The sequence below is a fragment of the Papaver somniferum genome, chromosome 3 (assembly GCF_003573695.1).
Source record: "Papaver somniferum cultivar HN1 chromosome 3, ASM357369v1, whole genome shotgun sequence".
Taxonomy (NCBI): Eukaryota; Viridiplantae; Streptophyta; class Magnoliopsida; order Ranunculales; family Papaveraceae; genus Papaver; species Papaver somniferum.
Window position 1 is genome coordinate 61,537,483 of NC_039360.1, and position 13,116 is coordinate 61,550,598.

The 13,116-nt window shown below is 35.7% G+C and overlaps 1 pseudogene; it reads right to left on the reverse strand.

The window, feature by feature from the left end:
• Positions 1–275: 275 nt before the first annotated feature.
• LOC113359505 lies at positions 276–8,796 on the reverse strand (annotated as a pseudogene).
• Between the last annotated feature and the right edge of the window lie 4,320 nt (positions 8,797–13,116).

The following is a 13,116-nucleotide window of genomic DNA, read 5'->3' on the forward strand; positions in this document are numbered from 1 at the left end:
CTCAGGGACTAAACATCTGAGGTCTACGAATTTGAACCCATCTACGAATTTGAACCCCTAACTACTCTGCAAGTCGAGCGCAACAACATTTGCATGGCAATTGTGTTGAAATATTATCTCCCGATTAAAAATTGCTTATGCCAGCATTAAGTTCGTATCATCGTCACAGAGTAGTTGTAGGTGTTGGTAAAAATATATTTTAGGACCAACTCCTAATTACACCAGATACAATCTCAAAGGCTGCAAACTAGTCTCAGGAAGGGATGCCAGCAAATACAATTACATCATTTTGGTGTACAAAAATATATACGAGCCACTGGCGAGTATGTTAATAATTTACTTTAGATCTTTCTACTCACTGCAAGCACCAGATGGGTCTGCATTCTTAATTATCCAGTGATGTACTAAAATCTTTGACAGCGGAAGTCTCTTCGAGGGATCCTTCACCAAAAGCTGCAAATGTGAGTGAGTTCCAAATATGTCAAACTAATATCCACTTAAAATAAGCGTATTCCATGCAAAACTGTAGCGCTCATAGACAAACTTACCAAGCGCACGAGATTTTTAGCTTCCACTGACACATGAGGGGTTGGAGGGAAGCTGTATTCAAGCTTCATCATCCTGTAGACAAAAACTGTTATGTACATTTAAATTTTTGAATTACTGAGAAGCCAAAGAAACCATGTAGGAGTTACAGAAGCTGAATCCCGAAGATCCGTATTCACTACCTTCTGAATGTTTCGTTCTGCGTCTCAGCTTCAAATGGCGGAACCCCAAAAAGGAATTCGTAACAGAGAATACCCATAGTCCAGGTATCAACTGAATAGTCATGACCTTTGTTCTCAACCATTTCTGGTGCTAAGTAATCTAGTGTCCAAACATTGTATGTCTCTTCTTATTTGACTGTACAGACCATCCAAAGTCCGCAACTTTCAGACGTCCCTGAAATAAAAGGAAAGATGCAACCAAAGATTAACTCCCTTATAACATGCACAGTTTCAACTAACAACTGACAACGTTAACTGCTTAGTCTGACTTCTGTGGTCTTAAACAAACTATGTGTTAATTCCTATATCTTAATAATCTGTTGTAACCCATATGCAAACACTATGAACTATCAGGATTCGAAACCTCAAACGATCAGACCATTACAAAATTGACCCAACCACAACATTATAACGATAAGAACCAAAATAACAACAAAGACAAACAAAATGTTGTTTCTTTTCCTCACATCTGGAACTAGCTTCGGATTATAATGTGGGAGTGTTTGCAGCAACAACTCTCTAGGTAGCATTTAAGAGGGGAATGCTTAAAAATTCAAAGCTTGTCTAAAGCCCTAAATTCTTGCAAGATGTGGGGACTGGGGAGACGAACATTGAAAAAGCTAAGCACGAGGCTGAGAGCATAGGACATCAATATTACCCAAAACATCACGGAGACATTTGTTTGGAGGCATTTGAGATTACAGATCATGCAAGAGGTAAATGTCTACAATCACCCTATTGTAAACTAAGATGATTTATCGAGATTTGATCATCAATATAGTTGAGAACGACGAAAGACGTCTACCGAATAACTTACCCAAGTTGCACATGAGGCAGCTGGGAAATACACCAACAGAATGGCGAACAAAACCACAAGGACACACAGTTAAAAACCAATGCAGACACTAAATGGAGATAATTTTCCTGCCGACGTCACTAATGCAACACCTCATTCATAGCCGCTAACTGATGGTTATTTATGCTCTCAGACACACATCAGAAACTCCATTAGGCCAATAAGAAAGCTAATTGATCAAAACCTATACATCGAACTACAATGCGGAAGGCTTTCATATCAAACCAGCAGTGACCGCTTGGTATCTGTTCACCATGTCTACAGTTGAGTCCCTGTAACACTTAAGGTATTACATGTTTACTAAGGTTAAGCTGACAAACCCAACCTACTCTCTCATCAGATTTAGAAGCAACGTAATAATTATATGCTTTTACTCATAGAAAAGGATCTGCTGTAAGTGCTTTAAACATAAAAAAGGTCCAGGGAAAGCCAGTGAGCCAAGTGTAACACTACATATGTAACAAAACCAGCGCACACAGTGACATTTTTGTATTTCTTTCTTGCTCTGTGTGAAATCCCGTGAGACTTGAAGGACGCCTATTCACATATAGCTGGGAAACTCCAAATCTTTCTATAGCCAAAAGACTTGCCCATAGAGAGGAATGACTAAGTGTAACAAGGGTTTGTACTGTTCCAAGCGCTTAGACACATAACAAAGTATTCAACAGCACTATCAACTCCTTAATCTCAGCAATACCTTACTCTATCCAACACGGCAAAACCATCAACAAAAGCCAAAAAATTTAAGCTTGGAAAGAACAGTTTGTACCAATCCAACTAGCTAGGAGGCACTCTTACACCTAAACAACACCTGTAGGATCAGAATTTCGCGACAACGATACGCTCGCGAAATTCTTAACAACGCATTACAAAAATGTCGCAGAGCACTTTGAGAAACGACACAATAGGTGATATTAGCTTAAACATAAGAAAAATGTAATAACTTTGCGAAGATTAGAAGATCTGCGAAATTAACATTTGTAAGTTTGCGATATCATCGCAAGCCAGATCCGAAATTAGGGGAAATCTTAGATGTATATGAGCTGTCATCCACTATGCAATATCCTATATAAAGAGAAAAGCAAGAGAGAGAAAGAAGAATAATCAGAAAGGGATACACATTTTAGAATCAGAGAGGGAGACACATTTGTAGAGAGAGCGAGAGCAGAATTTGTATTATTATCTTCTTCTTCTTTCTTCAACCAAGAGCTCCAAATACTCATTAATGGAGTCTCAATTGTAATCCATATGTAATTACAATCAATCATAGTGAAGATCCCTAACCCCGTGGATGTAGATCACATTGATCGAACCACGTAAATCTTGTGTCTTATTTTCTATTTTCATTATCTTTATCATTATTTTCATATCAAATAAGTTTAGATCTAGAAATCATAGTCATGATAATACAAGGGGTGTGTTGTAGGATTTCCTGCAACTACATTTTTGGCGCTAGAAACAGGGAGGAGTAAAGGATTTATCCCTCATGTAGCTTGTTGGTTCAAGAAATTTCCATGAAGATTAGCTATTGTTCATATTTTTTTTTAGATCTACAAAGTTTAAGTTCAAAAATGAAAATTTTATGGAAGAAATCACACTTTCAGGGAGTAAACATCATCAACAATTCAAAGACATGAAAAGAGTGAGAGAAAAAAATTAGTTGTTGTGGTGAAATTTAAGGAAAAAATGGAAGTTTCAGTGGAATATTTTCATGTTCAGGAGATGAAGGAAAATGTGAAAGAAGTTAAGGAAGGACGAAGAAAAGATAAGAGGAAGATGCTGCAATTTCTATCATAAACAGAAATTCGCACAGATGGTTCAAGGCTGAGCGAACGACAAATAGGTCACGGGTTCGAATTCGCAGAAACACATATTTTTAATTTTATTCTCATTTTCATGGGAGAATAAAAGAATAAGGAAAAAAGTTATGCACTAATTTCGCAGAGAGGTTCTTGCACAATTGGTCCAGAGAGTAGTATGTGTGTTCGTGGTCGCAAGTTCGAATTCGCCTGCGAACATAGTTTTCTTCTTTTTTACAGAGAGCGAAGAAATGAATAATTTCGCAATATTGTTTTATTATTTTGCAAACAAGAGGCAACACAATTGGTCATCTGCGAAGTTAATGAGTTCATGGTCGTGTGATCAAGTCCCAACACATGCATATTTTTTCGCACAGATATTTCTTTGATTATTTCGCACATAAGAGAGTTGATGATAATTTCGCAGAGATACTTTGCAAAGAATAAGCTTGCACAATTGGTCACGAGCATGAATGCAAGCAGCAGGTCGCGAGATCAATTCTTGCTTCTCGCATGATTATTTTTGTTACGCGAAATTTATATTGAATTGCCTCTCACACAGTTGGAATTTGATTACTTCACAAGAACTTTGATTATTTTGCAAGAGAGGCTTAGCACAGTTGGTATGGTGCAAGAAAATCCAAGAAGCAGGTCGAGGGTTCAAGTCTCACTTCTCACACTTCTTTTTTCTGCGCGAAATTCATACATTCCAAAGCATTTATTCACTTCTTTGACAACAACAGCGACTCACATGAAAGATAAGTACCACTTCCTTGCACATTTTACTTTATACTAAGAACGAATAAAAATATTTTTGATTTGATTTACAAAAAACGATTCAATCGCACGATTACAAAGATTTCAAAATTACAAAAAAAATGAGAAAACCCAATTTATATAATTCTCTAGGATATTTCTTTTACAGAAAATAAAAGATTTTTGATTTGATTTACAAAACGCGATACAATCGCAGAGTTACAAAGATTTCACAACTAAAAAAATTTCAAAATTATAATATATTAGAATTTCTCTTGAATATTTACTTTGCTTCAAATGATATGATATTACGAGAAAGAAAGAGTAGATGAAAGAAATGACAGAAATGAAAGAGTGGATGAAAGAAATGACAGAAATGAAAGAATGAATGAAAGAATAAAAGAACAAAGAAACGCGAAAATTTCGCAAGAGACAATCTAAGATCCATAAAAATCTAAGATTAGAATGGGGCGAACCTTTATGGCGTACACCCTAGTTCGCGAATAAAATTTCGCAAGAGGCAAATGTAAGACCTAAAGTACATCATAGAAGGGGGTACCTGTAGCATGACTCAGGGAAAAGGTTACACCGCCCCTGGAACCTGAGTCATGGAGATTTGGGGTCAATAAAGCCCATCCGGGAGAGGCACCTTGGATTCTCAGCTTAAGCATATGACTTAGGTTGGGCGACTAAGGTAATAAGGACTCTCCCAAGGAGTGCGGAATTTGATCAAGGCGCCGAGGTACACGGTTGAGTCAAGAGTGCCAGGGGCGTCTGGAGCGTACCTTGCCATTCTTGACAAGTCTTGGCTTATACTGCACTCGGCCCGAAGAAAACCCCACTTAGGGTGCAGTCTCGTAACCATAAGCCCTATAGGCAAAAGGGATAAGAGGCTGCGAAAACAACTGGTTGTTGTTAAGACCGGATGGGAGGAGCTAACCTTGTATGGTAGAAGTACGCATCCTTGAAGGGGCAACCAGGGGGGAGATAAGGGCGGCACCCTCCATTAAGGAGTTGATAAGTGTCTTAAGACGCAAATGTCATGAGGCTTTTTACTCGCAAGGGTATTAAGGCTTGTCATATTTTTGCAACAATCCTGAAGAGGAAATAATACTAGAGAAAAAGGTAAGACGAGATCAATGGGTCATTACATGAAAGTGTAAAGACGTCATGTGATTTCGTCGCAAGACGGCAATGCCATGGGGCTTTATTTTCGCAAGAATATTTAGGCATGTCATATTGTCGCAACAATCCTGAAGAGGCAATAATACAAAAGAAAAAGTTAAGGAAAGATCAATGGGTTTTTGCATGAAAGTGCAAAGACGTCCTGCGATTTTGTCGCAATGACAAGAGGTGGCATAATAAGACCTTTAACTAGGAAGGCAAAATAAGACCACAGAAGAGGGTACGCAAATAAACTTGCGAAGATGATTATATGTAAGCAAATAATCTTGCGAATATGTATATGGAAATGAAACTGAGGAAGTGAAAATGCCGCAGACTTGATACTATGATCATACTGTTATGAGATACTAATAGTGCAGGAAAACGGAAAGATGAAACACAAGTAAGAACTTGTGAGGAACAATAACTACACGAAGAGGAATGCATACACTAAAGAAAAAGCCAGAGAAATGGAGAATGGAGGCAATTTAAAGCTACATCAATTCTAGCGTGCAAAATGATCTAAGTAACACAAACATTAGCTATACATTGCAATAGATAAGCATTCTCATCATACAAGCATCATACTCGCATCATAAAAGCATTGCATAAGCATTTCATAGCATAAACATCGCATATACATTTCATTACATAATCATCACATAAGCATTATATTCGCACAAGTACTTTACAAAAATGTACGGAATAATATTGCATAATTTCGCAATAATATCGCAGAATTTAACAGAATTATTCAGGATTACTCAGAATTTCACAGGATTATTCAGAATTTCGCAAGATTATTCAGAACTTCGTAGAATGATTCAGAACTTCGCAGAATGATTCGAAATTTCTTAGAATGTGTCAGAATTTCGCAGAATGTGATTATTTCGAATGATGTGATTATCTCGCTCAATTATTTCGCACAATTATAAGCAACTTGAAGAGATTATACTATCGCATGAGCACAAAACATGAGACAGAGGCAAGATAAGAATGAAGAAACAATTCGCACATTCAACATTTTCTCAAGGATTCTACCCTCATAGATAAAGAACAGATGCAACTATGGATTACCAAGAAAACATTTTATGTTCTTTATCTTCTCGGCAAGAATCACCAAAAATGGAGTAATAATTTTGCATGAATAGAGGCAATACTTATTATTCTCATTCAAGAACGGATACTTCTTATATTTCGAGGATTGAATACTTCTTATACTTCATCAAGGATACTTCATGCTTCTTATACTTCTTCAAAGATACTTCATACTTCGCATACTTCAAAAGATGATACTTCTTATTTACTTCGCAACATTTCGGAACTTCACAAAAGAATAGAGGAAAGTACGTACTTTTCAAGTCCAGTATTCTTTCGCTCGTTCCTTCATCAACAAAGATCAAAGACTACTCCAACAACACGTATCTCTCTCCAACAACTACAACAATGGATTTTTTCCTGAAGATCGCTCTTCAAGCAATATTCAAGAAAAAAGAGGCAAGATGTATGATCAGAATTTCGCGACAACGATACGCTCGCGAAATTCTTAACAACGCATTACAAAAATGTCGCAGAGCACTTTGAGAAACGACACAATAGGTGATATTAGCTTAAACATAAGAAAAATGTAATAACTTTGCGAAGATTAGAAGATCTGCGAAATTAACATTTGTAAGCTTGCGACATCATCGCAAGCCAGATCCGAAATTAGGGGAAATCTTAGCTGTATATGAGCTGTCATCCACTATGTAATATCCTATATAAAGAGAAAGGCAAGAGATAAAAAGAAGAATAATCAGAAAGGGATACACATTTTAGAATCAGAGAGGGAGACACATTTGTAGAGAGAGAGAGAGAGAGCAGAATTTGTATTATTATCTTCTTCTTCCTTCTTCAACCAAGAGCTCCAAATACTCATTAATGGAGTCTGAATTGTAATCCATATGTAATTACAAACAATCATAGTGAAGATCCCTAACCCCGTGGATGTAGATCACATTGATCGAACCACGTAAATCTTGTGTCTTATTTTCTATTTTCATTATCTTTATCTTTATCTTTATTTTCATATCAAATAAGCTTAGATCTAGAAATCATAGTCATGATAATACAAGGGGTGTGTTGTAGGATTTACTGCAACTACAACACCATAGATGATAGATTAGATACTTTACACCTAAACAAAAACCATCAAGCCCGATTGCTCATAAAGAAAATGCTTATGCATATATACACTTCATGTGAAGAATATGTCGTAAATCAATGCATAATCACTTCAAACAGCAGCATTTCCTCATAAACTTTTGATGTGTACTAGTTTAAATCGTGGCATGCAGTAATTCCACTGAAAGTTGTAACGATTAGTATTATCAGCCAATGCTTGATCTACATTTGAAACCTCAATACCTCATGATCAATAATAAAAAATCCTACTAATAGGAGAGAGATATCGAAAATTCTCCGGCTTGTTGTCTCTATGAATGATATGCTTCTCATGGCAGTCAACAAAACATTCTTTTCAAAATAATAACAAAGCGAACAACATGTATCTTCTTCTCTTCACACCTAAAAAACAATGATCATCTCATTTTCGTTAAATTCAATTGAATTCCTAAATGTACAACACCTATAACTCTAGTTCAATACCAACCATGGTTGATCCACATTTGAAACCCTCAAACCCGCATAACCCTAACAAAGATTTCTAATAATAACAGTTTCGGTTATAAGAGTTGAGAGATATCGAAATTTACCTCATGATCAAGCAACAAATTCTCCGGCTTAGTATCTCTATGAATGATATTCTTCTCGTGGCAGTAAGATAGTTCTTTCGCAAGACTTGCAATGTACTAAATTTCAACCAAAAGAAAGAACCCAAAGAACATAATCAGTAAATTAACATAAACAAACTCTAGAAAAATAAAATAAATCAAAAATCAAAAGTTTAGGGATTTTTGCTTACAGTAGCAGCTTGTCTCTCAGTCAGATGACCAGTGTTACTAAGTAAACCATAAAGTTCACCTTTAGCAGCGTATTCAAGAATCAAGAAAATCCTTTCATCATCACCAAACCAACCATAGAGACTAACAATGTTTGGATGATCTAATGTACTCTGAATTTCCATTTCTCTTTTGAGTTGAGGGAGTAGATTGTATTTCTCTACTTGACATTATATAATACTTTCAATGCACAAACATACTGATGCTGCACACAAACAAAAAAACACCCAAAATTTACTTGAAAATCCAAATCAAATTTACAGAATTTCTTAAATAGTAGGTTTAAGTTAGGGTTTGTTTACCTTTTTTTCTCTGTCCATATAAACTCTCCCAAATTTTCCTTTACCAAGAGGTTTGCCAATATCGAAATCTTTCAAACCCCAGTCATACAAATCTGGGTTTGGATTTTCTTCTTCTTTCTTCTGATTTTCATCAATAATTTCTGGCGTACACATTTTTTTCCGAATGTTAGAGTTTTCTTTTCTTCTTCAAATTGGACTGAACTGATAAAGTGAGATCCAAAATTCGAAGTTTGAATGTTTGCCCACGAAATGAACTTTTTAAGGGGCGACATAAATTTCATACGATTGAGAGTTGAGACTTGAGAACGTTGATAGAGAAAAACAGAAAGAGGGTAGTCTGGGAAATTCGATGGTTCCAAACTGTCGGTTCCACATGCTTGACATTTATCCTTAAAATGAGGTTTTATTTTTTTGAAGACAAACCAGCCTATTATTTAGAAATGGAGGGAGTATTATTTTATTTTATTTTAAAGAAAGGAGAATATATGAACTTAAAATGATGCCCCGGTGCAAAGCACTATTATACAGTTTGGGACCTCTATAGTCCATACATTAGAAGTTTTGTTAGACAAAGAGAATTTTACTAAATCATGGGTCGCTTTATTTGTGCCTCCATTGCTATAAATAACGTTAACATTTTCAAAATTTAGATAGTTGGTGTTGAATTAAATATGTGATCATACCAATACAAAAACAATTACTGAATTATAAGTATAACAATAATTATAATATGGAAAATAGGGTAACATACGGAACGACACATAAGATTTTGTTAACGAGAAAAACTGTCTGACAGAATAACCCCGGACCTAGTCCAGTTTTGAATACTCTCAGAATTAAGCAGCTGTATAAATTGACTATCGCAACTTCGTATAGTTCAGACCAAGTAAAACTGGAGTTCCTTCATAATCCCTGTGGCTACAAGCAATATGCCCCAAGCATGTGAATCCCAAGAAAAAGTCTATTATCTTGAGTTGCTTCAGCGTTATGAAGACTTCTGATCCCAACTCCTTCGGATCGTAACCCGAAACAACAAATGACTAAATCTGTTTCAGTAACCAACTTACTTATCAATCTCCCAAAAATATATTTTGGTCAAAAATAAAGTAGATTAAATGATCTTCCGTTTGATCTATATAAACACTTTTGGTCAAAGATCAAACAGAGACAGTGATTATCGAAATAACCAAACTCAGTGAGCAAGATCCATCTGTTAGAACATCGCTCGGTCGAACTCACAAGTTTTTTTATCTCAAGCTTGTTGTCAATGTTAGATGTACAAAGCTATATCCTAATTTTCAGTCTATGAAAGTCAAGTCTCGGATTAGGATTAGAGCATGGTAGTTGAGTATCAAATGTCATTGAATACCCTCCAAGATTGAAGACTGAAGAACAAACGAAGACTTTTGCGAGTTCGTCATCAACAATGAGGTATGTGAAGACTGACTTATCTTACAAAGAAATTTGCGAGAACTTCATCAATAAAGAGGTATGTGAAGACTGACACATCCTATTTACTCACTTCATTTGCCATTCTTTCTTATGAGACTATGTGTATGATATTTTTTCTGATCGGTTATGTCGTATAATTTTAGTAGATTTAATATTGCAAAGAAGAAATTGTGAGTTCAAGCTTGTCTTGTTTAAACTCTTGAAATATGATTTAAGCAATGGTTGTTTGTAGATCTTTAGCAATCTTAGTCTAGAACAATTTTTTTACAAAAATTTTTTATTTAATTTGATCTTTAGAAAATTTCCCAAGCAAACATTACACGAATTATTTAATGTGTGCATACATAGTATGTGTACTATGGTTATTGGGAATGTTTCTAAATTGAATGTGAGAAAACACACGAACTACTTGGAAGTATGCATGTCTAGTATGCATACCAAGTCGATCTGACTTCGCGAACTGCCAAGAGTACGCATACCCGGTATGCATACCTTGTTGATTTGATTTTGCAACTGCCAAGGGTACGCATTATCGGCATGTATACCTGGTCGATCTAACCTAGTTATGGAGCTCACGTTCAAAGGAAAAAGTGCACGAACTATCTAAGGATTAGCGTACTCATTGTGCATTCCTTGACCATGGTTATAGTTCACTTTTGCTATATCTATCATATACACTTCTAAGACAACTCTATTCACAAATTCTCTTTAGGATTGTAGCTTATTTTTTAGTCTTGACTATTTTTGAACATCATTATTGCTTGGAAGTTCACGGCCTTACTTGGCCTATGTGGACTATCATTGTGCGCGGTTATAACTATCCGGATCGTAGTACATACTATTTTGTGTAATCTCAAGGGATCCTTTTCGCGCATATACATGAATTCCTAACTAGGAATTTCATATGAAATGGGAAAGTGTTAGCTTGGATTCCGAGAAACCTTAGCTTGAATTCGAAGCTACATGTAGCCTTGAAAATCTATAAATAGAGAAACTCTTGCAGATGGATTTCTTAATCCCTAGCACTCTTGCAAAGCTAAAGTCGTCCACTATAATCTAGGTTTCTTTACAAAACTGTATTAGGTAACGACTTTGAAGACTTCACTTAGGAATTCGTGAATCCCGGTGAGACCATCTTTTTACCTGATAGTTTTTGTATCCGGATCTTGTTCTACTGGTTATTTAAGTTCACGAGCTTTAGATCAGAAATAATATAATTATATAGGTAGAAATCAAAAAGTTCTCTTTGTCTCACACTTTGTGAGTCCACAAGATAGATAACTAAACTCTTCTTTGATTTGTTTGGATTGTTCTTGTGAGATGGTAGTGATCTAGGCTTCTCTGTGATAAAAAAAATATAAGTGGTTTGGGTCCATGAGGTTTGCTAAACTATCGGATTACAGTTTCCACATAAATTGAGGATTCTCCCTCGTGAAAAGAGAAGAGAACCTTACGTCTATTTATACCAAAGTAATTTAGGACTACAAACATATAGAGGAATCTTTCTCGAGTTAGAACTCTTATCGAGCAAGAATTGCTAGCTATAATTCAAACACGAATTCCCCAAACTAACCCAAAGTAATTAATCAGTACTATTTTAAACTAACCCAACAAAACCATTTTGTTGGATCCCCTATAATAGGCTTCTTATTCATTCACATAATCAGGAAAAGCCTGAATTTGGAAGAAAAATAATTATTTAGGATGGATGATACATAGCTTGTTTTTCTGAAAACAAAATCCTTATTCATATTCCTTTGTTAAACGTTTTCCCTTTATCATTCGTATATCGTTGCCACCTTTTTGAGGACATCCACAAATACCTGGGATTTGATGAAAGTTAGGTACCAATTTTTCATACGATGACCTTTTTGGATCGTGGAAAAATCTTTTCACCTTAGTCGGCGCTAATGTTTGTACCAAAAATTACTTTTAAGCACAAAACACGATTGATTGATGATGATGAAGAATGAGGGCTAAAAGACATATAAAAACGATACGCGAATTTAATGTGGTTCGGCAAGTGGTGCCTACATCCACGGAGAAAATGAGAGATATTCCATTGATTGAATGGTACAATAGTTTTCTCCGGGTTAGCTAACCTAAAATTCCATGTCCTCTTAGAATTTTGGATACATGTATTTATATAGTTATGTAACCCTAATTCTAAACTTCATACGCAAGCAACTTGGGCAACAATACATGTGGAAACTTCTGTAATCTTCATTCATGGGCTAAACATGCTTGTTAACGGGATTTACGTCAATTTATTGATGGTACAAACAAATTTGTCAAATTCATACTGTATAAATACAGATTAAAATTAAGGAACTATTAAGTACAACAAAGAAATTTAGTTGATTGTGTTTTAACTTTACAGTGATCAACCTTTGATGCAAGGTATTGAAAGCGTGAAGCAGAGCGTGACTCGTTTTCTATTTTTGAGAAACCACGCGTAAGTTGAATCGTGAAGCGGACGATTCAGGGTTGGATGTTGAAGTATAAAATCATGCATTGATAAATATAAATACACTATAAAATTATATATACTTACCAAGTTTCTATCTTCAATGTATTAATAAGCTATAAATTTAGCAATTTATATTATGTATTAACAGTAGAAATAAAAGAAAACGTCGCTAAGTGGAAGAGTGGTTGCTAGTAGCCCGTGTGAAACTTGAAGTCACAAGGTCAAACCTTGATATTTTCATTTCTGAATAGGGGGAAGTGAGATTTCAATATTATATATGGAATGTTGCATATGAAATGTCACAATCTTTTCATGTATGATTTACATGTCTTAATCGAGATGATCTACATAATCACATACCATGGGGAGCCTGGAGAGATTAATGATGCAATTCATTTTCAGTGCAACCTGAGACATTTTTAGTTTACAGTCTGCGTGGTTCCTATAATCAGGATGTCACATAGGGTAGGAGGAGTGCCTGAGTTTAGTGGTGAGAGAGGGAAAAAAGTGACGCTCGCTTTTTTTTGTTAATTTTATCGAGGATTAAATCC